This window comes from Phaenicophaeus curvirostris, chromosome 4, assembly GCF_032191515.1.
Source record: "Phaenicophaeus curvirostris isolate KB17595 chromosome 4, BPBGC_Pcur_1.0, whole genome shotgun sequence".
Taxonomy (NCBI): domain Eukaryota; kingdom Metazoa; phylum Chordata; class Aves; order Cuculiformes; family Cuculidae; genus Phaenicophaeus; species Phaenicophaeus curvirostris.
Window position 1 is genome coordinate 59928677 of NC_091395.1, and position 27567 is coordinate 59956243.

At 37.6% G+C, this 27567-nt stretch overlaps 1 protein-coding gene across 7 annotated transcripts in view; it reads left to right on the forward strand.

Annotated features, from left to right (window-relative positions):
- The window catches only part of KCNIP4 (potassium voltage-gated channel interacting protein 4), a 415602-nt gene that overhangs the window by 18103 nt on the left and 369932 nt on the right, over positions 1–27567 (forward strand). Inside the window, exon 2 of one of the 7 annotated variants that reach the window (XM_069856230.1) lies at positions 26805–26915. The exons of 4 other annotated variants lie outside the window; for them this stretch is intronic. The gene's annotated coding sequence lies outside the window, so the exon portion shown is untranslated. Of the gene's footprint in view, positions 1–26804; positions 26916–27203; positions 27337–27567 lie in introns of those variants that run through there. 2 more of the 7 variants (XM_069856232.1, XM_069856231.1) reach the window with 2 other exon arrangements.

The window sequence follows — 27567 nt, forward strand, 5'->3', positions numbered from 1 at the left end:
CCCTTATTTAATGCTAGGTGGGATACTGATAGCGTGATTATGGTTTTGTTCCTTTTTCTATGCCGATGAAAAAGGGAATCTTTGATTCTTAAGTTTTCTTACTGAAAACTATTGTGTTAATAAAAACCACATTAAAAATGTTTGAGGCAAGAGCATAAGCAGGAATGTTTGTACTTTTCAGAACTCTCTTCTTGTAAACAAAAGCAGTATTGCAGATCTATATGCCCCGTAACAAAGGCTTAAGTGGGGCATTTGGTCAAAGTATCTTTCCATGCTGAAAAACCATTCTGTTAGAACTTGTCAATACTATACTAGTTATTTTAGTCAAAAGGAGATATACATCCAGTCACTTCAATTGGCAGTTTGCTTATTAAAAAAAACAAAACATATTTTTCCAAGAGCAAATATTACAAATATTAACAAGATCCTTAGTTTTCAAAGATGAAAATTAGGATTTCCATATAATAAAACACACCTACAGCTGTGCCTTAAATATAAGAATTAAAACCACAAAAAGGAGATTCAAGAAATATTGCAACTACTATGCTATGCATTTAGTAAATGCCAACTAACTGTACTAGATCTGCTAATTGGGTAGTACTGTTTTGGCTAAAAGAGAGAAACTACATTGACTGCCATAAGTATGCATTTGGTTTTTGTTTGTATGAACTATGCTCAGAATGCTTTAACCTCTTCACTGATTTCTTGTTTTGATCATAAGAACCGTAGAACTATATTATAAATGTTCATACCCTTCCACACTAGTAAAGGAAAATGGCATTTACTGACCAGTCTCCCGTGGACAGCGGACTGTCAGGAAAATAGCTTCCCCCCAGGCCGAGTGGCCCCAGCTTGTTGGAACACACTGTATTTGTAGCAGAGACCTCTGTGGTGCTGCTTGGTAAATTCCCAGGAAGTGGATGGCCAGGGATGAAGAAAGTGCTGTTAGGATTCTGCAGGGAGTAATACAATTGCCTGGGACAGGTGTCCAAACAGCGAAGTCATAACTGCATAGAACAGTGTGCATGGAATTACAGAGACCCAAGCTGAGTATAGTTATTTCTGGAAAACGCTATTGACTGTCCTATCTCAAAGTGGAGATGTGGGCCTTTGGAACTCCTTTGCTATTAACTTTATTTGAAGATACAGAGCCATCCACAGAAGAGGTAAGTTGTAAAATATGACTGGATTTATGCTTGAAAATAATCAGTATTTTTGATGAGGGAAGGGCCTTGACTAGCTCCTTCAAGATCCAAGACATGATCATCATTCCTGAAGATGGAAATCTTTTCTGTGGACTGCAAGAAAAAGAAAGTTTTGAAGAGTCTGGTTATATTAGACCATGTTTTCTGCATTCATTAAATAAGATGACTGTTAACACCAGCTTGGGGCAATCTGGGGATACATGAAACCTTAATTAAAGCTAGTGCTAAGCGTTATGTGCGGGCATCACCTTTAGGAACTAAAAGCACTGAAATGCATTATAAAGCTCTGGAAGTAGTGAACTGACAGTAATTTTGAGCAGGGAGCTATTAAAACAATTTGTTGTTTCTTCAGTTTTGAAACCAAATTTAACTTTTCAGGTTGGTACATAGTTTGTACTAAAAGTTGATAGCATCCATTTTTAATGTCTTATTTATTAAAATTGAAATTTTTTACTAATGAGCCAGTAATTACTTTAATGTTGATGATAACAGACTTGGATGCTATCCCGTGGTTAATTTGCAGTTCAGCTAGGAAAATACTCTGATAGCTAGTAATAGTGGAAGCACTTATATTTGAAATTGTTTTTACTGAAAAGCCACTTCTTGTGGTTTTATGTGATTATTTTATAATACCTCTTCTATTTTTAGAGTACTATAAATGCTTGCTTAAAGCACATATATTTTGAACTTTTGAAACGAGATAATTTTCATGTCTTTTTTTTCACTTTCTGTATGTACACAAATATGTGAAGCAACTAAGGTGATAAAGGGGCTGGAGAACAAGTCTTATGAGGAGCGTCTGAGAGAACTGGGGTTGTTTAGGGGGAATGGCCTCATGCTAAGCTGGTGGAGGTTCAGAATAGATATCGGAAAGAAATTTTTCACTGAAAGGGTCATTGGGCACTGGCAGAGGCTGCCCAGGGAGGTGGTTGAGTCACCATCCCTGCAGTTGTTTAAAAGCCAGGTAGACGAGGTGCTCAGGGACATGGTTTAGTGGCAGATAGGAATGGTTGGACTCGATGGTCGAAGAGGCCATTTCCAACCTGGTGGTTCTATGATTGTATCATAGAATCCTAGAATAACCAGGTTGGAAGAGACCCACCGGATCATCGAGTCCAATCATTCCTATCAAACACTAAACCATGCCCCTAAGCACCTTGTCTACCCGTGCCTTAAACACCTCCAGGGAAGATGAATCAACCACCTCCCTGGGCAGCCTGTTCCAGTGCCCAATGACCCTTTCTGTGAAAAATTTTTTCCTAATGTCCAGCCTAAATCTCCTCTGGCGGAGCTTGAGGCCATTCCCTCTTGTCCTGTCCCCTGTCACTTGGAAGAAGAGGCCAGCACCCTCCTCTCTACAACCTCCTTTCAGGTAGTTATAGAGAGCAATGAGGTCTCCCCTCAGCCTCCTCCAGGCTAGACAACCCCAGTTCTCTCAGCCGTTCCTCATAAGTCCTGTTCTCCAGCCCCTTCACCAGCTTTGTTGCTCTTCTCTGGACTCGTTCCAGAGCCTCAACATCCTTCTTGTGTTGAGGGGCCCAGAAGTGAACACAGTACTCGAGGAGCGGTCTCACCAGTGCCGAGTACAGAGGGAGAATAACTTCCCTGGATCTGCTGGTCACACCGTTTCTGATACAAGCCAAGATGCCATTGGCCTTCTTGGCCACCTGGGCACACTGCTGGCTCATGTTCAGTCGGCTGTCAACCAACACTCCCAGGTCCCTCTCCTCCAGGCAGCTTTCTAACCAGACTTCTCCTAGTCTGTAGCACTGCATAGGGTTGTTGTGCCCCAAGTGCAGGACCCGGCATTTGGCCTTGTTAAACCTCATGCCATTGGCCTCAGCCCAGCGGTCCAGCCTGTTCAGATCCCTTTGCAGAGCCTCCCTACCCTCCAGCAGATCAACACTTCCACCCAGCTTAGTGTCGTCCGCAAACTTGCTAAGGGTGCACTCGATGCCTTCATCCAGGTCATGGATAAAGACATTGAACAGGGCTGGACCCAGCACTGAGCCCTGGGGAACCCCACTTGTCACTGGCCTCCAGCTGGATTTCACACCATTTCCCACCACTCTCTGGCCCGGCCAGCCAACCAGTTTTCCACCCAGGAGAGTGTGCGCCTGTCCAGGCCAGAGGCTGACAGTTTCCTAAGCAGAATGCTGTGAGAAACTGTGTCAAAGGCTTTACTGAAGTCCAGGAAGACCACATCCACAGCCTTTCCCTCGTCCAGCAGCCGAGTCACTTTGTCATAGAAGGCAATCAGGTTAGTCTGGCAAGACCTGCCTCTTGTGAACCCGTGTTGACTGGGCCTGATCACCCGGTTCTCTTGCATGTGCTTCATGATAGCACTCAAGATCACCTGTTCCTTGACTTTCCCTGGCACTGAGGTCAGACTGACAGGCCTGTAGGTCCCTGGATCCTCCGTATCTGATATGAACACACATTGTATCAGGCCTTACTAGATCTGTAATTAAAAGGAAAAATGGGGGGAGGGGAGATTTGAATGATTGAGAAGAAAAGATGCAAAGAAGCCTGTCTAGGTTCCTGTCTTCACCACTGCTTTTTGATCATAATTACTTTCTTATATGGTTACAATAACCAGATGTCTATGTGACTTAGTCTTTAAAATGTTAATCCAGAAGTTTATGTGTGCTGTACGTGTAACTCTGTTTAATAAAAATAGGAGAAACCAGGCAGAAGGAGGATAGGTCTGATGCTGCACAGTCTCTGTGTAATGGGGAATTTTAAAATGGGTTGCTAGTTACCTGTCTGCCTGGTTCACTCTTCTGCTGAATTAACGTAAGAACTTTATATAAGCTAGCAAAGTTTAGGGCACACTGCTCTGCAGCATGTTAGCTGGAATAATCCAGATGTGCTACTGTTCCAATCAAATTATACTTACCCCTTCAACAAAAACAATCATAAACTGATGATAAGTCCTTCCCTTACAAATTTTGTATTTGTAGAACTCTTATGGATTCATGTAAGAGTTCTGCACCCTTGGAGACTTGCAAACTTAAAACTTACTAAAGCCAGATACAGTTCAGCGGTCTGTAATGCGATAACTTAGGAATGATTGACTTACTTTCAGTGGCATTGTGGTGCTTAACTTCTCTTGATGATTAATCCCATTTTTAGAGACAATTTTCTTCCTATTCTTAATGTTGGCAGCTTACTTAAACAGCAAAAAGAAAAGAAAAATATCTGTAGGCAGTGGTAGGTAGAGTAGTATCCTGAATCCTTTGCTTCTCTCTGTGGAAATCTTAAAGTATAATGACTCTTTTTTGCTGACATAAAATTTCAAGGGTTCTGCAGAAAGTAGCAGTTGTTCTAAAATAAAATTGTACTGTTCAAAGTGCATTACAGGGTCCTAAATTCTCCTGTGAGTTTTCCTTCTATATAAAGAAGGTTGAGACTCAGTTCTGAGATTATTAACTATTTTGTAAGACGAAGTTCAAATAAAGTAAAGATCATCCTGGCAAGAGTAGCAGAAGTGTTTATATGTTTTGATTTATGATTGAGACATTGAGCAGTACCTCATACATGTATGCATGGTTTTGGCAGATGTAGCAGACACAAATGTCTGTTCTTTGGGATGAATACTAAAGGTTTTCAGGCTGGGTAAAGATTTAATATGAGGAAGAAATAAAGTACCATTTTTTACTGGTCAGATCACAGAGTTATGACTAATTTAGTTAACTCTATACCATCTGGTTATTCTTAATGGAATGAAATTTTATTTCATTTATTTTTTATTCATTTTTTATTTATTTCAAATTATTTTTCGTTTTGTCTCTTAGGAAACTCCCGTGGGCATTTGAAAACCATTCATTCACAACATACTGTTTTATCTGTATTAAGACCTAGTATTATTTTTATAGCCATGCCAAGTTCAGCCTTCTGTGTAAAGGAGATGGGGTTTGCTTTGAATTTTTTAGGGGCAGAAAATAACCAGTAATTTTAACCTCTGTTTCTACAACTGTTGTCATTGCTTGGTCTCGTTCTTTTGAAGACTAAGGAGAAGAATATTAAATACGTACAAGAAAGGACTGTGCTGGAATTTTGTAGACAAAGGAAGAGACCACAATTGACATAATTTTGTGATTAAACTGCAATACTCTGAACTGGTTCAAATACGAAAACAATCTGCTTTGGATGCTTTTTGGACACAAAAAAATTTATTCTGCCCAGTTCATGCAGTTCACTGGGAGACACCACAGCTTAAGAGAACTGTAAGTGTGTTAACCAAGCTCTGATAACGTAGGATTTTTTTGAAGTGATGCTAAATATACTAATAAGAAAATCACTGTTCACAGAATTCATTTGAACCTGGTTTTCAATGAGGCAGACTCTTAAAAATTTACACAAAATTTAGGGTTGAGAGCCTGTGGAGGGGAGCTAAAAGGTGCAGGCCTGAGGACTGAAAACTATAGCGGGTATTCAGTCATATCTGCAGCCTTTTAATTCCAGCTGCTGTGGGCGCTTCAAGGGCCCTGGTTATTTGCACGGCAATGCTTTTCCCTGTGATCATACAGCTATGTGCTGTCCCCTGCTTCTTGCACTCCTGTCCCATTGTCAAGCCTCATGGCAAGGTTGGGGAGGGAACTGCTGGAAAGTACCACAACTCAGATCCTCTTCAGATGCTCAAGCAAACTTTACAGTGCTGTTTCATATCACTGGGAGCACTGGTAACAATCCTAATCTTTCAATTTTCAAAAAGATGGTTACCTTGTTATCATTAATGCCTGACTGTTCTGGCTTCCATCAGATGGATGCCTCAAAGAAGCAGAAATGCTCAGTTCCAGAGAAGTTTCTTATACAATATTTTTCTAGCCAAGTGATATTTGGGTAGTACTGGATGCTTTGCAAAGACTGAAATAAGCCCTTTATTGTATTTTTAAGTAATTTCTTCATATTAAGTGGCTTTGGCAAGGATCTGGGCATTTCTGGGACATGTCCATTGTTTAGAAAGGTGTGGTAAACCCGATTGCTAGCTTTTAGTGATGAGTTTTGAAGAGCGCCAGCATTTACTGACTTGTCTTCCTCTAACAGATGAAAATGCCATCTTGAACACCTTATTGGAAATCTGTTAATGGAGATTTTAGTGGATTTTGTGGCCTTGGAAATTTCTTTGATGCTGCTGCATATTTTTATCTTAGTTATTATTCAAAATATTAGATTATGAATGAAGTTCAGGGTTGGTTAAAAATAGTAATACATAATTTTTCTATATAAAAAATTGTGTATTAAATTTAGTGGAAATGCTGACATCAGGAGACACAATGGTTCATTTGTTTCCAACTATATTTTTTTTAGTTAACCCAAAAATTAAAATGGACATACAAAAATATTGGTAATTTTATTATCAAAATATTAAATGGAATTTCTAATAATCCAGAGAATTAACAAGATACTAAATGAGTTCATAATTACTGCACTGCTTTTTCCAGTGTAAGAAATGTTCATTGAAAATGGGCAGCAAATCAGTTTTTGAAGCCCTTGATATAATCTTTTTAAGTGGAGCAAGTACTTGTATTCAGAACTGTATCCAGTTTATTTTTGTAAATAGTTAACACACTATAATAAAAATATGGATAGAAAATATTGGATATTTTTCCCATATAATTGTACTTTTCCAGATATTATTGGAAACATATTGATGAATACACGGCTATTTGAATACAAATCTGGAATAAAGAAACATGTTTTTATTTCCTGTGCAAATAAAATCAAAATTACGTGGGATTTATTGCCACAGCAATGCTTGTTTCATTCTGAAATATATGTAAAATAAAATATCCCTGTTTCTTTACAAGCAAATATGGGGAAAAAGGTAAAAATATGGTCTAGATGAAGAAGAGCAAATGTTACTTATTTTCTTAGAAGAGATGGAAGACATGTCTAGCACTATGCCATCAGAACAAAAGGAAAAATAGTTCTTTTAAACTCTAAGGAAAGACATTTATTTTCCACAGCTCCCTTACAGCCAAAGATACGATTCCCAAAACCATTTAAAGACAGTGGAAGAACTGTTGCAGATGGCTCCTGAGAAATCAGAAAAGCCACTTCAGATCGCAAATGAAGAGACTTCTGTGTCTTGGTTTGCTGCTTGGTTCTTAGTTTTTCTGTTACCACCTAGCCATATCAATGTATGAGATTATTTTAAGGCAAAAGATTGCTTCTTATTTTGAGACTCACTGTTGTGTCACTTTGAGTGCAAATTAAGTCAGAGAATACAGTAGCCATCCAGTGCACAGTATATGAAAAGCTATTGGTAATAGGTGCTGCTGGAGCTCATACAAATGATTCTTCTTTGAACTTTACTTTCTTCTTTTTATGAGTATTCTAATGCTCTGCAGCATGAAACCCACATCTCTCCCTTTATTATTTACTTAAAAGGAGGGATTTTATGTGCCAACATGAGGTGGCTGGCACAAAGTTAACTGAGTGCTAATTACTGTTCAGAAATTTTCTGTACTCAGAACTGATTATAGGAAAAGGCAAAAAGTGTCCTCCTGCTTGGTTCCTATATTTGCAGATCTTCTAGGCACCATAAGACTGCAGTTTAAGTACATGAAATCCATCAGTTTTCAATTAACCCTTTGTATATTAATATGCACAGAAGAGTCATGAAGAGAACGTTCTCTCTCCATTTCTTTTTACCTAGGATAACAATGAGAAATGTGCTTCTGTTAAACTGTCTTTTGTGGGCATTAAGGATTTGCTAAACCCTGGAATCAATGGACTTTCTAAATTCCTACAGTGAATCAAAGCTGTTAAAACCTCTGAGCAGTGAAGGTGTAGAAGGATTTCCCATGAAGTCTCAGAAGAGAACAGCTGCAAGATCCAGATGATGGAGAGGATTCACTAGGGTCTAATTCTGGGATGGTCTTACACTTACCAGAAGAGGATTAAATGTTCTTTACAAACTGTTGTGAAATGTGGAAAGTACATGAGATCTCAAAAGTTATTGACATCATCAAGTTTTAAGCAGATTCTTACGACTGATTGTTTTCTCTCCCCCCTAAACTAGTGATTGAGTTAAATAAACATTAAGAATCAGGAATCTTAACAGGTGTATAACACTGGAATTCAATACCCTTCAAAAGCATTTGTACTAAAAGTTGTGTTTTCTAATATAATCGTGATTGATCTTGAACATTGCCAGAATTGATAATATGAGAAGACTGGTATCTTTTTCCACTAATTGAAGCAATAATTCTTTCATATTTTGCTCTTAGTCCAAAACATGATTAGTTTCTCTGATGTATTTTGATTTGTTTAATACTTTTTACTTTAAATATCTTTTTGAACTTACATATGTAATACAATAAACCAGTTTCTTCTCATGCATTAAATTTGTGTTGGACTAGGTTAGAAAACATACTGTATTCACAGAGAAATTTTTGGAATTCTAGTCTAATATGCTTTTTATATTGTATCTGATGAAGACTTCAACTTCAGTATTAGTCAGCATATATTTTTAAATGGCTCAGATGTTCAAACTACCTTGTTTGAACTCAGTACCATATAATTCATTATTTTACTGTAATTACTTAATCTAAAACTTTGCCATTATATTTTCTATTTTCAAAATCCAGTAATCAACTATACCTACTGTTACAACTGAGGAACTATAATGCTTCTCTGCAGATGTTTCTTTTCTACTTATGACTTTCTTAAATTCTGATTACATTGGGATGAAACTTCACTTTATGAAGAGAGGTGTTCAGCCTTCCTCATGAAGGATGGAGAGAGACTTTTTCTTTTTAGTAAGAAGCAATATGATTAAGACAGAAAGTTGAGAGTTGTCTAAAAAGAAATTGCCTACAATTAATACTCGAGTTTCTTAGTGAAAATGAGTCTAGGTTGGAACTGAATGATACTTTTCATCAGCGCAGATTTTGGATGGTCTCGCTGATGTCAGCTTAGAATCCCAGCTGCTTTATGCGCATATGAGACCCAGCTGTTTAGAACCAACTACTGCTAGGCTTAAAACTCGTAAGTATAAGCTCCACAACTATAAAGAAAGAATCAAGAGTTTTTATTGGTAATAGACAGGAAAGATAAATTATTTACCCCCAGACTACTTCTATAGAGCCCCCTCCAGCCGTATAGGCAGCCTAGAACTGAAACTGGTTCATTTGCCTAACTCAGGTACACCAGGAAACAAATCATCTTGGCAAGCATGGCAGAAGTATGACTGCAGTAAGAATTATCTAGGAGATGGGAATATATATGTTGATTTCCTCCCACACCAATGACTGATAGTTCCTTACCTTTTCCCTGGAAGGTTGCACAGGTCTGAATGCTTTTATTGTTAGAAGAAAAAAGCCCAAACAAAACAGTGAATAATATTCTGATGGCAATTATTTTCCTATTTTTGAGCTGCCTAGGCAGGACCTACTTTTATTCATGGATAATTATTCTCTGCAAATTGTCCAAAAGTTTTGATAAATATTACTTGTAACCAATTATTGTACTAGCATTTCTCTTCATTCAGTCTCTCACTCAAGTCCCCCAGTCTGTTGCATGAGCTAGAAAATTCATTTTTAGATTTTGTAAGAAGTGTCACAGTGACAAAGTCACAGCTTTAGAATTGACATTTTTTGCCACAAGGCCTCTTTTGACTGTGATAAAATTAGAAGGTAGAAGATTATTACTTTTTCCTCATATTTGGAAGGTTTTATTATCAGGTTGCTCTCTCTCTCACCGTCTTTACTAGCAGTATAAATTTGCTTATCATTTGTAGTGTAAGTGCAAAACCTGCATTTATTATATTCTTTTCAAAGGGTTTTCACTCCTTTTGCAATGGTAATGATGTCTTTCATATACTGAGTGGTGTGTGGATAATTAACTTGCAGTAAATGGGATCAAATTTTGAGGACTTGCTTATGAAAATCAATAGGTGCCTAGTGACTGTGTAACCTCTATTTTTACAGTCTTATTTGCCTGCTTCTTCCATCATTACTTTTTTTAGATGAGGATATCACTTTGCAGATATCCCAGAAGTAGGACTTCTGAGTTTACTGTGCATTTCTCAAGACAGAGAAACAATATTATTCTTAAAACAAAAACCACTTAGGTCTCATTTTTAGTACATCTCATAATGTTAATTTCTTCTGAATTTTTACATAGTGTTAAATCATGAACTAGTCTAGTGTTTGTTTAGGGATTTTGTTTCCCACACCCCCAATTCCACTGATTGCTATCAACTGAACATGGAGGACACTGTGTTTTTTAATTTATTTTTAAAAATCTCTCTCTCTTTGTATCAAACACAGCTCACAGATATGTAATTCATTACTTTTTATAGGCTTAGAACTTAGGAAAGTAATGACTCCCTGAGCTCTTTGAAATTTGGCCATTACCTGTCATATATTTTTTTTTGCCTTGCAGCAATTGGTAAAGAGATCTCTTGTACAAATATTGTCTGCAGCTATCTTATCTGAAGTTGTACTTCTATTTCATCCATATTTACAGTTATTTTCATTTCTCACACTTCAGAAAATGGATGTATGATACACGAAACCTAATCAGTCAGTACTGCGATGCAAAACTGCATGTATTTTCTATTTGCAGAACTGCTCTGATGTCCATCTTTTGAACTGCTGTCAGAAGCATTTCTAATAGTTCATTTTCAAGTATTTAATATTTGATTGATGAAAAATCACATTAGTGGTTTAACTGAAATACTGTTTCTTGTGCTCTTAAAGGACTTTCTTCCAAGGCTTGAATCAAATTACTGAACTTGGTTTAAAGAGCATAGGAGCTGAGAGAAGAAACTAAAATCAATACAGCCTAAAACCTATTGCTGATTTTGAAGTTACTGAATTCTGTATATCGCTTTAAGACTATGATGCTGTTAAATTGGGACAAAAGAGTGGTCCTTTACTTGCTAGATTATGGCAAAATAAAATACATAAAGAAGCAGATATTAATGAGAGAAGGCATTGGTCTGGAACTCAAGCTCTCTAGGTCAAATTCCTGTCTCTGCTGCATGCTGCCTCAGGCAAATCCGTCTGTCTCACTGGGCTTCTGTTCCCCATCTGTCAGATGGAGACAATTGTTGCATACTTCTGCCTGGCCTTGGTTTTGCCTATTTGTATTGTGTTTCAGAGGAAAAGGAAATGTTTCTTAAAATGTGTTTGTATAGTACCTAATATACTGAAGCCATTAGGTACTTCTGTAATACCATGAGGGATGGCCACCTCTAGGCAGTAATGTACGTTCTGCAAAATGGATTTGCAATCCGCTTCAGCCCAGTTGTGAAACAGTGTAGAACTCCTTGTCTCTTTGGCAGATTATAAATTTTATTGTTTAGTTACCATTTTGTGTCTGCCATAAAGTATTAGTACTACTGGTACTTGGCACCCTGAGGAATTATTGTTTGAGTTCCCCCATCCTGCCTACCCTCTCCACTCGCAAACACCCATATAATAGGGCATTATAAGTAGCTAGCATACATCAACTATTGATAGATAGTGGCTTTTTAATGGTTTTCATTGCATTGCTAGTAATACAGCTTTCACTTTTATGGCTCTTTAGCATTTCATGATCCCACAGTGCCCATGAGTGTTAGGACTTGATAGAAATTGAATGGACGTAGCAAAGTGCATTCATGCTGCCTAAATTTAGGCATTTGATAAGGTCGAAAATGGAGCCAGAAGAGGGCAGTTCAGGGCAGAACATTCAGGAGTTCTGCAACATCCTCTATCAGAGCATCTCCTTGCAGGACTATAGATTGAACCATGGGAATTTAGCCACTCAATTTAACAAGGGAAGTTGTGTGCTAAAAGTTAGTTGGCTTCTCTAACACAGCAATTTTTGATTTTTTTATCTTTTTCAGGTGTGTGTTTCTCTCCAACACCAAAACTTAATTTGCTACAACTATGAAAAACTGTGCAGTTTATAAATGCCTGCAGATGAGATAGGGTACGTAGTGATGGGTTTGGCTTCATAGCTTTTATAAGGAGACACCCTTTGAAGATCTTCTGACATGATCCTTTAACACAGAGTTCTTCATACAATAAGCACTTTGTCCAAAATTAGTATTTGGGAAAAAATAATTTGTCATGATGTAAAAATCTGTATATATTCGTATGTTAATATATGAGAAAATAAAACATTTTAAAATGAGAACATGAAGTACTTTTACAGGTATTTAGCAAGTTTGGAGGTCATTCAGTAGTGCAAGTATTTCTTCTTTAGATTAATTTGGCCATTTTGAATTAGTAGAAAGTATGTATTAGTGTGGTAAGGAGAAGATTAATGTGGTGTCTCCTGAAGATGGACTGAGTTACCATGTCTCTCATTGTTTTACTAAAGGTTCATACATCATTACTTTGTGGGATCATTATACAGATATTAAATAACAAACTGTCCCCTTGGATTTGTGATGGTTATATGAAGAGAACCTCTTGCAGTACTACAAGATAGTTTCCATGAATTGTCAAAGAAATGTAAGAAAGCAAGATACAGTCACCTAAATTAGAATTTGTTCATGATAATGACCCGGTTGTTATAGAAAATGCCATGGTACTCAAATACCCTAAATTATCAGAACCCCAGAAGATCCTTAGCTTTATATACTAGCACAGTACAGAATTAGGTCTGGCAAAAGTATCTGGATGCTAAATAACCTTCTCATCCTTCTGCTAGGTGTTAACTTTCTCAAAATATGGGCTGAACCCTTATTATATCTCTTCTTAGACAAACAGCAAAACCAGAAACAGAGTTTAGGGAGCTGTGAGACAACTGTCGTATTAATTACATGGGGTGGTTTCCCCTTATGAATATTTTGATACGGGTAAATTAAAAAAGAAATTCGATAACACCACATATCCCAAATGTTTAGGTGTCATTCTCAATATTTATTTTGCATCACAAACTGAATTTTCAATTGAATAAGAAAAGTATGGTAGGGAGAATCCGAATTGGAGCATAATTTCTTCTTTACACTTCTTTCTCAGTCTCTGTCTTCCTATCCCTGTTTCAATTTCCCTCCCTTATTATAGAATCACAGTGTTGAGTTTCTTTAAGTCTATTGAAATAATTTTTTTGTTATTGTTTAATATATACAGATACTGATATATCTCTTAATCGTACTGTATTATACTGCAATTTAATGGCTTTAAATTGGAGAGGGGCAGATTTAGACTAGGCATAAGGAGGAATTTCTTCACTATGAGAGTGGTGAGGCACTGGAACAGATTGCCCAGGGAATTTGTAGATGCCCCATCCCTGAAGGTGTTCAAAGCCAGGTTGGATGGTTCCTTGGGCAGCATGGTGTCCTGCATGTGGCAGGGAGATTGGAATTAGATGATCTTTTAGGTCCCTTCCAACCCAAACCATTCTATGATTCTATGATTCTACAATTCTATGTAGCATTATTAACATGGTCTATTAGTATTAGTGTGTGGCGTCATTCTGCTAGCCATACCAAGTACTGCTATGATGCTTTCTATCCAGAATGCTGGTCATACCTTACAGTACCTGCATACTGTCCTGAGTGTTTGTGTCTTTTTTTATCATTACCAATACACATACTCAGTATTTTTCATTGCTTACTGATGTACTGAAGAATAAGCTGTAGATCTATATACATTAATCGCCAGCATGCGTTATACAGTGTCATTTGATATAAAGTATTTAACTGAGACATCACAATCATTATTATTTTGCAAGAAGTAGAAATATGTATATTTTTGAAAAGCAATGTTCTTTTCTTCCTAATTCTATTCCCTTGTTACTCTTAAATTTTAGTTGTCTTTATAATTAACACATCCAATTACAAGATGGGGACAATGACAAAGCTGAAAGCTTTTGAGTTTAGCAGCAAAGTCTGCCTATGTCAGGCATACATCAATTGACATGACACTGGAAGGTCAAAAATCTCATTATCATTATTTGCAGTGTTTATGACTTCCTTCCTAACCAATAGCTTCAAGCACTGAACTGTACGTGCTGGAAAGCCACCTGATCTGTGAGATGGTTTATTAATTTGAGCCACTTGATATTGCCTGAAGCTATGAAAATAGGGATGTATTAAAGAACAATATTGTAATTATTCCATTAGGAATTCCTTCAATTATTCAGGTGTTTTAATCACTTGGGCATTTAACATAGCGGTAAGTGATGATCATCTGATTAAATACAAATTTTTATGGAGCTTTGACACTCTCTTTGCTGAAGGACAACATGGGAAATGCAGACAAATGACTCAATCAGGAAAAAATGATTAATCTTTAATTCATTTACTAGAATGTAGTTATAGTTAGAAGCATTGTTAAAACTTCTGGAATTTACCAGAAAAACTGACAGAATTGCTGGAGAACTGGATTCCATATTCATGTTTATTGTTACATTTCCAGCTTTTAATGACAATTTAGGTAACCTTGCAATCAGCCTGTGAAATGAGAGGAGAACAACATAGTGTTCTTTCCTTCCATCTCGAAAAAATAACATTTTTGTAAATCCTGAGATGATTGCAATAATCTTCTAAGCTGTCCTTCTTCAGGCTGAGTTCTTTTTTCCACAGAGATTGGATCATAACTTATCTTCAAAATACGATTATGTCTTTTTAACAAAACAACCAATAAAGAGACCACTACTAATGTTCAGCTACTTTAAAATTTCATCTTATTTTCCAGATTTGTCTAGCTTCTGTTTTCACCTTTTGTGTTGTACTTATCTGTGTCCATCAGCCTGAAATTTTCCGTGGTCAGACCTGTTTTCCATTTATGGGTGTCTTCACAGAAGATTTAGTCATCCTTTAACTTCCTTTACTTTGTAGTCATCCTTTGAAGGTCTTCCTCTGTTTTCTTATCTCTTTGGAAGTGTGGACTCTAAACCAGAATGCTGTTCTGGTATAGTCTTAAGTTTTCTTGTTTAAATGAAAATAGAGTCTCTATTCTTTGTTCCTAGAAGTGCTGTTTTGTGTTCTACTAAACTTAAAAAGAACTACTCAGTTTATCCCATAACAGTAAAATGTCTTCCTGGTTACTAATCCATTAATCTTTACATTTGTCCATAGAAGGAATTATTAGTGTCCTTTAAATTGCTGATAAAATCATTGAAAAGTTGGTCCAAGAGCCAAGTCTCCATTTGAAGATGCATTCTCATTAATGAGTGACCCCTGCCATTCGTGTCTGATAGGAACTTAACTATGAAACAGTAAAACTTAGTGAACAGACATGAAAGCTGTTGGAGATGCTCATACTGTGTAGTTACTAAATCTGAAATTTATTACAATTCATCAAATACAAACAGTCTCCAGCAGCACTTCCTTCATAAGCATTATGAAAATACATACATTTTTAGCTTATTTTCCATCCTTTGTTATCACAGTCGAATTCTAGTCTCATTTTTTTGGAACAAAATTATTCTTTCTGTGTGTGTGTACCTAAAGAAGAAAATAAGAAATTATTATTCATTAACAATGAGAAATAACTGAGTTTTCTCTCAGTTAATAAATATAGATAAAGATGAGATTTTTGTTTGTCTCTCAAATACATCTTTAAAATGATGTAATAACCTGCTGAACTGCAAAGTGTGAGACTGCTAAACTGCAGCTTTTCTGTTTCTTCCCTGCACTGCTATTGTGTAGTAACAGCATAGTCTGAGAATTCTGAGACCTTACTAGTTCATTAGGAAATGACAACTTTAATCTTCAGGAAGATAGCAGTGGAGGATTTATAAGCTTCCAGAATGTTTTCTGCCGCTGCAAAGTGTTAGAATAAGGCATGCTGTTGATGCAATTTATTTCTGTAGTTTCCAGGTATCTGTGGTATCACTAGTTCCTTTGAGAATTCCACAGTAACACTGTAAATACCCTGTCACTGCTCTACCTGGAGGGCACTTAATGTATTTTGACAGTACATAAACAAACATAAAATCATGCCTTAAATATTGACAAATCCTATGTACCTGTAAAGATTGTGGAACAGATCATCCTGGAAGCTGTGCTAAAGCACATGGAGGACAGGGAGGTGATTAGAGGCAGCCAGCATGGCTTCACCAAGGTCAAGTCCTGCCTGACCAACCTAGTGGCTTTCTGTGATGGGGTAACCACATCAGTGGATGTAGGAAAACCAATGGATCTGATATATCTGGATTTCTGTATAGCCTTTGACACGGTCCCTCACAACATCCTTCTCTCTAAATTGGAGAGATTGGAATCGGTTGGATGGTCACATTCAGAGAGTAGTGGTCAATGGCTCGATGTCCAGATGGAGGTCTGTGACAAGTGGTGTCCCTCAGGGGTCCATACTGGGACCGATGCTGTTTACTATCTTCATCAATGATATAGCTAGATTGAGTGCACCCTCAGCAAGATTGCAAATTACACCAAGCTGAGTGATGCAGTTGTCACACTGGAATGACTGGATGTTGTCCAGAGGACAAGCTGGAGAAGTGGGCTTGTGTGAACCTCATGGAGTTCAACAAGGCCAAGTGCAAGGTCCTAAATCTGGGTTTGGACAATCTGCGATTTCAGTACAAGAAGGGAGATGACATGATTGAGAGTAGCCCTGCGGAGAAGGATGTGGGGGTGCTGATTGATAAGAAGCTCAACATGAGCTGGTAATGCATGCTCAAAGCCCAGAAGGCCATCCATATCCTGGACTGCATCAAGAGAAGCATGGCCAACAGGTCGAGGGAGGTGTTTCTGCCCCTCTACTCCACTCTTGTGAGACTCCACCTGGAGTATTGCCTCCCGTTTGGGAATCGTCAATATAAGAAGGATATGGAACTGCTGGAATGGGTCCAGAGGAAGGCCGTGAGTATGATCAGAGGGCTTGAGCACCTCCCATACAAAAACATGCTGAGAGAGTTGAGGCTGTTTAGCCTGAGAAGGCGCTGGGGAGACCTTATAATGGCCTTCCAGTACCTGAAGGGGGTGTGCAAGAAAGCTGGAGAGGGATTGCTTACGAAGGCATGTAGTGGTAGGATGAGGGGGAATGGGTATAAATTGGAGGGGGAAGGATTTAAAGTAGACATTAGAAAGAAATTCTTCATGCTGAGGGTGGTGAGGCACTGGAACAGGTTGCCCAGGGAAGTTGTGGATGGTGTTCAAGGCCAGGTTGGATGGGGCCTTGGGCAGCCTGATCTAGTGGGAGGTATCTTTAAGGTCCCTTCCAACCCAAAGCGTTCTATGAATCTATGAAATCGCAAACTTTCATTTTAAATAGTGCTGGCCTGGTAAACCACTTTAAAAAGCTGTTTTTTCCCCCACAAGTAATACTATAATCAGTTTTTCCTTGATGTGACCACATATAAATATATCACTACATTAAGACCTGTGCTGATAAAGTTCTTTCTGTAGTGAAAAGATCTAGTTTAATATTTTAAGATTATTTTGAGGAAGAAAAGTCTCCCAGCTGTTCCAGTTACGAGAATTCTGGAAAATTTTGACAATTGTAGATAGTCTGTGCTGTTCATTTTGATTACACTATGTTTTAGAGGGAACTTTAGGTGGACAGAAGTATGAAAACACAATCTTATGCAAGTGTATAACTGCACTTATATAAGTGCATAAGTGTACATTTATATAAGCATATAAGACTGTTTTTGTACTTCAGTTTCAAAATAATTATTATAATGTGTGTTTGAGTCTGAGATAGGGATCAGTAAACTGATGAGACGCTTCCAACTCCTATGGCAGTCTTTAATCCACACTTCTAGGATTGCATAAGAATCATTATGCTATTACAGAAAATCAGTTGCTAGGACGTGGCTAGAGGGCCTTTCTTTAGTTGCTGATATTCTGTGCATTACTTGTTGAGGAAAGCTATCTCTTTTAATGGTAAATCTGTAGTTGGTAACCCACTTTATGTGTTTTCCATTAATTTCCTCAGAGCAATTGCATCCACAGACGTAACCACACCTATCAGTTTTGCTAACTGCCCTATTAGTCTCTCCAATTAGGCCAAGAATTTAGAAGAAGGAAAGTAACATTGGCATTAAATGTAGCTGTTCCAGTGGAAAGCTAAAGGTATTGCTCTTGTACAGTGGTTGTGCTTTCCCTGTTCTGTGACAAACCAGAAGATTTTTGTTCCCATTAATGCCAGGGATGTTCACAACAAACACTAAATCATTGTAAAGTAACCATTTTAAACAGTATGGGTGGCCCGAGTGATTAGTAGTTGGGGCGTTCAGCCTATGAGATGCTGATTCAGCTTGAACCTGAATTGCAAGTATTGATCAGCTTGTCTTCTGGGTATTTATAAACAACCCAAACCCTTTTCTTAATATCCATGGCACACACAACTGGTTTTGACTGCTGTGCATGTTGTCTAATTTAGTTAAGACTAAACACTGCCAGACAGCCCTAGAAATAGGTAAAGTTACTATGTGAGAATGCTATATGTCTGTGAAAAGACAATTTTAACTTGCTGTCTGTTAATACATCCAATAGTTCTGGTGAACGTATTTGCATGAGGCAGCAAAAAACTTGACACTTACTAATTAAACTTACTAAATAGTAATGCGGTGAAATACCATATGTAAAATGCAGTCACTCCAAAGCTGCACAAACAGGTTTCTTCTATTACCTTCTTAAATAATAAATGACTTTTTTGCTTGCTAGCATTGTTTCTGCCTCCTAAGTTCCTGCCAGCTTACCACAATGTGAATTTCCACTTGCTATAGTTCCTAGTCTCACTTCAGGACGGTTAAGGAAGAAATCATACATGCAAAAACCCCAAAATGATAATATGTCAGTGTATGATAATCACCTGAAGCTGTCTTGCAAACTGCTGAACAGTACATTTCTGTTCGCCGTAGTAAGAGGTGGAAGTGCTCAGCATATCGCAGAATCAAGACTCGCTGCTTATGTGACTGCAGTCTAGTGCAGTTGATTATATTCTCAATTTTTATTCTCTCAGCCTCTATTCAATCTATGAGACTATTCATATCTAGGAAAACTAATTATTTGAGAACAGTTTCTTAAGAGTAAAATTTTATGTAAACCTTTGAAAGCTTGTGTGTATGCAGAAATATCTACTACTTTTATTTCATCTACTTTTTAAGTTTGTTCACTTTGCATATGTGTCCAAATGAACAGAGCTTTAAGGCCTGAATAATACTTTACAGTTTTTATCTCCTATTCTGTTGTCCTTGAGGTGTTTATGTTTATCTTTATTTTGCTGAGCATAAGGTAATAGGCATGAAGTTTAATGAGATGATAGTTTTCAACAGGGTTTTATTTAGAGCATCATTATATGGCAGCCTTTAAATGCAAGTTTGTATCCAATCTGTATTGTTTTCTCCAAAATTTGGAAGATCATTTCAGCTGATATTTTATCAGGAAGCCAAGTGACAAACGTGTTCATACGGATTCAGAAGTACTAACTCCATGCACTACATATGTCCCTGGTAAATGAGACTTTTTGAGGAAGGTATGAGTTATGTTCTGCTGAAATATGACATAAAACATCTCATCTTCTGGTTCATAAGCAATTTTATTTGGTGCTGAACTGTAATATGAGACCTGTTTTGCTTCCTTTACCAAGGCTATTGTGCAGTAATCTCCTTAAGCTCTTTCTTCAGTGACCATAATTTCTAGGAGCTTCTGATTTCAGTTTCGAATTATTTGTTTGGTTGCACTCTTTTTTGCTTTTTTTATTTATTTATCTTTTTTTTTAGCCATTTAAAGGATTGTATTTGTCAGCATGGCATTATAGCATCTAAAATAATTTAGATTTTCTTCCTGTTCTTCAGTGAGTAAAAGACAGCAACAATGATTAGTTTGTATGAGTTAGGAACTTATGTTATAGATGATTTATTATAGCATTTTCTTATTCTCAGCTGTTTAAGTATAAGATATATAGTACTGTGGATGCAAGATCATTTTGGATACTAGTAATATTTTTTTTAATAAAAACAAGCAGGTAAAAAAAAAAGGAAGCATGGAAATATTTTGTCATTGTTCAGTTAGCTTCATTTGTTAGTGCTGCCCTATTTCCAGCACACTTTCTGATGAGCAGGGCCTTTTTTTGGACAGGAACGAGAGGTTTCTGCCCCTTTTTGTTAACTGGTGCTATACTACCACTTGGTGTTACTCACTGTTGCCGAAAGGTGGCTGAAACATGTAACATCCAGTAGACAGGAGAAGAACCCTCAGTTGTGCTGAAAAGGTAGTTTGTTTCTCCTGTATTTAATTTGTCTGTAAAAGCTTTGCAAAGTAATCTAATATGTGTTTGCTTATTTAGATGTTCATAAATAAGTCACTGTCCCTCTGAGGTTTACTGATTATGTTCTTAATTCTGCTTTATAAAAAGTGAATTAAATTGATATGTGAGAACTGATCACCTTATCTCTATGCTGTACTGAGTGGCCTGGAAGTTTGGAGTTAAAAAAAACCAAACATTTGCATGTCCTGGACAAATTTATTCTCGTTGCATTTTGAAAACTCCGTGACAGAAAATAAAGATAGACAATTTGTTCTGTGGTTCTTTATTTATAAATGATGTGCAAATTATAAAGGTCCACAAAGAAAGGAAATTACAGAGAGTTTCTAGGAATATTCTGACAAATATTTGTCTAATTAGGAGCCTGAACAAAAGCAAATATATCACTGATCATAATCTGGAACTGAGCTTCAATAGTTAGTAGTTAACTAGGAGTCTTCTGCTGTTTATGTTAATATCTTTGAGCACAACAGATGTAGGGCCCACAGTGGAATTCAGAGCCAGTGGCAGGGAGAGATTGTATCCTGTCCGTATCAGAAGCTCAAATCCAGTTTAAAAACAAATACCTCTTGCTGTCTGGAAGCAAAATGCATGCACTTTTATTATAGAGAACATTGTTTACAACTTACTGATCACTATAAATTACAGAATGTAATTATTACTGTTCCTGATAAGTAAAATTACTTGTATAATTCTGTAAAAATAATGACTTAAATCAAGAGTAGATAATTTCCAAAAGCAAATTCTGGAATTCCCAGTCAGAATTTGTTGGCAACTCCATAAGTTTACAGGAGTTAATCAAATAATCTACTTATATTTGTTTTGTCTACTTTTTATTCATCCTACCCCATGTCATACACTCATGATATTGCTTTTGATACAAATAGATACCCTGATTTCATACAGGACCAGTCTCACATTCTGTTAGTTCTAAAGTAGCATCTTGATATATCAGTATTTCTAACTAATTATACACAAGACCATACCAAAACCTTTCCTTTTTTAGTATCAGAGCATATCATTCTGACAATAAAATGGATCAACTCACTATAGTCTTGGAATGTTTACCCTGCTAAAGCCATCCTTTTGACCTCTCTCTGCCTGTGTCCGTTTCAGTGGCGGAGGATGGACGTCTTCAAAAAAAAAAAAACCACATTGAAAAGGTCTTCATAAAAGGATGTTAATGGAGCTCCAAGGAATGCAAAACATTAGAGAGCACTGTACAATGAAAGTAAATAAATAGTTGGTATTTTTTTGCTTCTAATCTTTTTGTGTTGCATCTTTCATTTTACAGAGGAAAAAGCGATTTTCCTTCCACTCACAAGTCCTTTCCTTCATCTGCCAAAACTGGTTATCATAAAATACTATTAAAAACTGCTTCTGCTGAAAAAAAAACAAACCCAAACCCTGCATTTTCTCTGAAGCATCTCACTATAATCTTCCTTAATATGTCACCAGTCAGCGACTCGTTCATCTAGGACTGGATTCATCCAGGACTGGATCCTTGCCCTATTTTTCAGTATTAATTTCTTATTTTATAACTACAATCTGTAGTGGCCTAAAGTCTTCAGGAGACATCACTGGTTTAACATAGCTTCATTTTTGACATTAACAATTTCATAGAATCATAGAATGCTTTGGATTAGAAGGGATCTTAAAGATCATCTAGTTCTAACCCCTCTGCCCTGGGCAGGTATACCTTCCATTGGACCAGGTTTCTCAAAGCCTTGAACAACTCAAGGGAGGGACATCAACAGCTTACTTGAGCAACCTGTTCCAGTGCCTCACTGCCCTCATAATGAAGAATTTCTTCCTAATATCTTATCTAAATCTACCTGCTTTCAGCTTAAAGCTGTTACCCCTTGTCCTATCACTACATGTCCTTGTAAAAAAAGTCCCTCTCCAGCTTTTTTGTAGGCCCCCTTTAGGCGCTGGAAAGCTGCTCTAAGGTCTCCCCAGAGCCTTCTCTTCTGCAGGCTGAACAACCCTGATTCTCTCAACCTGTCTTCATAAGAGAGGTGCTCCAGCCTTCTAATTATCTTTGTGGCCTTCCTCTGGACTTGCTCCATCAGATCCATGTCTTTCTTATGTTGGGGCCCTGACAGCTGGATCCAGTACTCCAGGTTGGGTCTTATAAGAATGGAGTAGAGGGGAAGAATCACCTCTCTTGACCTGCTTGTCATGTTTATTTTGATGCAGCCCGGGATAAAGTTGACTTTTTGGGCTGCAAGCGCGCATTGCCTGGCCACATTTAGCTTCTCATCAACCAAGACCCCCAAGTCTTCTCTTCAAGGCTGCTCTTTATCTGTTACCTGCTCATACTGTAATTGTGCTTCGGATTGCCTTGACCTTTGCACAGTACCTTGCACTTGGCCTTGTTGAGCTTCATGAGATTCACAGAGGCCCACTTTTCAAGCCTGTTAAGGTCCCTCTGGGTGGAATCCTTTCCCATTAGCATTTTGATCGCACCACACAGCTCCCTGTCATCGGCAAACTTGCTGACAGTGCACTCAGTCTGACTGTCCAAGTCCCCGACAAAAAAGTTAGAGCCAGTCCCAATACTAACCCCTGAGGAATACCGCTTGTCACTGGTCCCCACGTGGGCATCAAGCTGTTGACTACAGCTCTTCGACTGTGACCATCAGCCAATCCATTATCCACCGAGAATTCCATCCCTCAAGTCCACGTCTCTCCAATTTAGAGACAAGGACGTCATGCAAGACAGTGTCAAATATTTTGCACAAATCCAGGTAGATGATATCAGTTGATCTTCCCTTATCCTTATTTCTCTCTTCAAGACTTTTACAAGACCATGTAGTAGTTGAAGTAGTTGTGCTGCAGTAATCAACTAATGCAACTAATCAGCTCTGTAAAGATTCTGCCAAAAAAGCATATAGATACCATATAATTTTTGACTGTTTCATCTGTAAGACTCCTGAGCCATTTCTCACTCTATAATGATGCTGCTATTCTTTCCAACTGCTATTTCATTATCAAGTGAAGAATTACTTAGTTTTCAGTAAGTCCACCTAAAGTTCACTTTCATATTCCCAAAGTTTAGATTGGAACAGGCAGTAGTAAGAGGCAACTGACATACATGTTATTATTGCAGCCACGTTCACGTACTCCCAGTTAAAAGACATTCCTTTCTGGCTCTAATAAATATTCTTCAAAGTGTCTGTAGCTGTGGGACATCTCATAGCACTTATGATTCATCTGCTTGTGACTCTGAAGTATTTCACTGACATGATTTAGATCACTCATAAACGCCATTAGCCATCAATAGGAAATTAGCAGCTTTTTATATAGAAACCCAGTTTTATTTTTGGCTGTAACTGATTACAGATGAAATCAAGTAATGTGAAATAATGAACAACCCGCTTTCTTTAGGCAGTCCCCATTTCCATGCACTATTACTGCTGCAATAAGAATTTTTGCTTTCCATCACTATAGGCATGCGATCAAGATGAGTGCAGGTTCCCAATTATTTCTGCATTAACATGTAAATAAAAGCTCACAGCAGAAGCATTGCACAGTTTTTGCAGGTCATTTCTCCACGTTTGTCTTGTTGATACAACTATGTTGATAACATAGTCCTGCTTATTTTATTTCTTACCTGTTTCACTACTCAGTCTCAGCTGGAAGATCTTTCCATCCCCAGATCCTGGAGTTGCTCAGACTCCATAATGTCTATGTATCAGTCCCCAGTAAGTGCTTCCTGAACACTGTGCATGAATTTTATAAGCTAGATTCTTATCTGAAAGTACTGAAGGATTCAGCCTTCCACTGATTGCCCACAATTAATACACTTCCAAATGCTCTTTGACTCCCTTCTTCATTTCACCAAAGTTGTTCAATGATTCAGTGTACTTAGGGAAAGGGATGATCCTGTGCAGTCTGGATTAAAATCCTTTTCACACGTGATGCTTTTCTCCTGTTACTTACAACAGGAAAGTTTTTCTTCAATATTGCATGTAACAATTTTTTTACAGGCCTTGGGTCTGTAAATGTAGAATTCACTACCAATCCATTTCCTCTTGTCAATCAGAGCACATGATTCACAGAGGATAAAGAGGTAAACCAAGTGCATTGCTTCAGAATAGTGATGTTAATTCCCTTTATAAAATAAACATTATGGATGCATGAGGTAGAGTGTAATTTGCTTGGAAAAATTCAATGGTGCCTTGACCTTTACTATTCTGCACCTTAAGTTTATTTTAATCTCACTGCAAAACTCTAGCATAATGATTAATGCCTCAAAGAAAATCAGATTCATGTATACTTCTGTTATAGAAGAAAATTACTATGGAGTTGATTAAAGTTTGAAGTAAGGAAACAGATACAGTGTAATCTAAACTCCTTGTTGACATATTCTGAACGATTTTTAGAAAAAATACTTCTTTCTAGAGTTAAATGTCATGTGAAGCTCTTCATGTCATAGCAAATAAGACAAAAGTTTCAGCTGCACACAAGCAGATCCTAAAGATTTCAACAAAGGTTCTGCCTGTCTGTATCCTCTTGAGTAGTGTAATTGAATTTCTGTTTTCATATATCCCATCTCTGGCAAAGCTCCTCTGTATTCTTGCCCTTCCTGAAGACCTTATTCAAATGCTGATATGGGGGCATGCCCAGTAACCCTCTCCCATTGACTGTGAAGAGTTGCTCCATGTCTAGGCAGCGTGCAGTCCTGTTTGCTATCGTGTCATGGCATAATTTTCCCAGATGCTTGTCTCAGCTCCTATGTGGACTACTCCATTCATATTACTTTTGTATTAACAAATCTCTGAGATGAGTCAGGTCTGAAATGGCACTCTGAGGAGTGTGACAGAATATGTCATGAGAACTAGTGTTTGAGGACGTGGACCAAGAATTTTGTAGCTGACCTTTATGTGGGCAGGCAGGGTTTACATCAAGAAAGCATGAACTTAAAATATTACAATAACACTTTCAATAACTCTTTCTAGTGTTTCGGACAATACTACACGATGCTATATTCGAGTGCTGCTGGGCATAGTATTGATTTTCGCTTTGCATTGGACAGGAGTGATATAGTTGTGTTCCACCAGGGTGACTTTCTGTGGATGCCCTGCACAGGTTCTGATCAGGAGTAAACCTCTGGTTTTCTGAGGGACAAGCTCTTTCTAGAGTATGTTAGTTTTGTTCAAAGATGGAATGCAGAAATAGTTGAGAGAATTATCTTTTAAAAATAGGTATTATTACTGTGCAATAACTTACATTCGTGCTTTCCTCTTGCAACTCAAAATTCTGTTCCATGATTCATCTGGAAATCCAGACTTTATCTTTTGTGGTGAAAATGTATTTCTTAGCACAGTAAAACACCAGTGTAAAATTAATATGTATTCTCAGAATAGTACCTTTGAAAGATGATAAGAGAGCTATGTAATATGCTTAAACTACAAGTTTGCTGAAGTTTCAGAAGTTTCTGAAAAAATGTGTCGCTAGATTGAAATTCAGCTCACTTTGGTAGCGACTTGTGATGGGAATACAGCCATGACTGGAATGCTGCATCATGCCATCAAATGACTCTGTACCAGCAAGAACTGTTCCAATAGTGCAAATTCAAGCCTTGTTCAGTTCTAAATAGCAATGTGCCTGAAATATATCCCTAGATATGAACCTGAATGGATGTGCTCACCTTTACTTTGGCTGCTGTTAAGAATAGAATTCACTGGTGATTGATAGCCTGTTTCCAGGCGTGGTATTAATTTGCTTAAAAGCCTTCACCCTAGCCTGTGGTGATAGCTTTGACACGTCTTCATTTGTTACGGATAGGTATGGGGGTTTGGGTGTAACATATTGCACAAGGTGAAATAGTTAAGCCATGGTTCAAATGTGTGCAGGAAATTTCACATACCTGAAACTTGCAAAATTATGTAATTGATGTTAAGATTAATCTGGTTAGATGGAAAGCAGACTGATTAAAAAAACCTTGGAGTTCCAGTATCTTTTAAAAAATAAATTTCAGGAAATGGAAATTTGTTCCTTGGTTGTTTTGCATAATCAATAGAAACTTCTGATGCAAATGCATGCAGTGAAGTCATGTGTTACATCATGTTTCTTTTCTTTAGGAAGCAGTAGGTTCACAACTGAAAAGTTGGCTTCATTGCTCAAACTCTGGTATGTACTGTGACCAATGCAAGTTTATTTTTTTTTTTTTGACTCTTTCTTACTTTCTGTCTTCAGAATTTGAGTTGTGTTTAATGTTCTTAGGTTGAGATTGTGGCTGACAGTGCAGTGTGAGGGAAAAGGAGAAAAGTAAAATAGGGGCTACTTTGGTATCCTGTTCCTGGCTGGGTGCACTTATTGTTTGTAATTAGAGTAGCTCCCCTGGTGCAGTCTATGGCTGGTTGTCAAAGGGCTGCCGCAGCTCACAGTTTGGTTCTGTCCTCAGCAGCAGTCATCTCCTCAGCATCTCAGGCTGGAGCTCGCCGAAGAGCAAATGGGAGTGCTGTTTAGGACCACTGCATGACCTTGGAGTAACACAGAAGTCCGGAAGCACTGGGTAGGTGCCTTTTCTTGGGTTTATGGCCCCTGAGTAGGGCTGTGGTTAGGTCCTAGTCAGTGTTGGGTGTTGCTTATGGCCCCCGGCTCCTTCAAAGAGGCAATCTATCAAGAAAAATGTCATATAGAAGTGTATTGGTCTGCCTGTGTGAATGAGAGGATAGTGTAGAGAAATGGTCCCCAAGTGTGCAACTGGCTTTAAGTGGCTCAGCTGCTTTTCTGCATTTGAGTGACAGTGGCATTAAGGCAGCACAGAAACCCAACTATTCATCTTTTCTGGGTAGAGCAGCTGTCTTTCAATAACAGCTAGAGGAATGCAGCTCTCCTCTATGACACTGATGTAAAGGAAGCTGAGATAGGAAGGATAATAGGTTCATGCATAGAGGAATATTTTATTTCCTTTACCTAAACAACTGACTAAGGTAAGAGGTAAATATTTATTTACTGTCTAAAGTTATTTTATAATTGATATCATATAAGTAAAATCAGTTTTGTAAAATGGTAGATAAAATCTGATTTTCTCCCTTTCTTTTTTACAAATGCATTAATGTTCTAGATAAATAATTCAATACAAAAAAATAATTAATACAATAATTTCATTTAAGTTAATTAATATAAGAATATATGAGCTAAGAATAATGGTTTAGGAGATC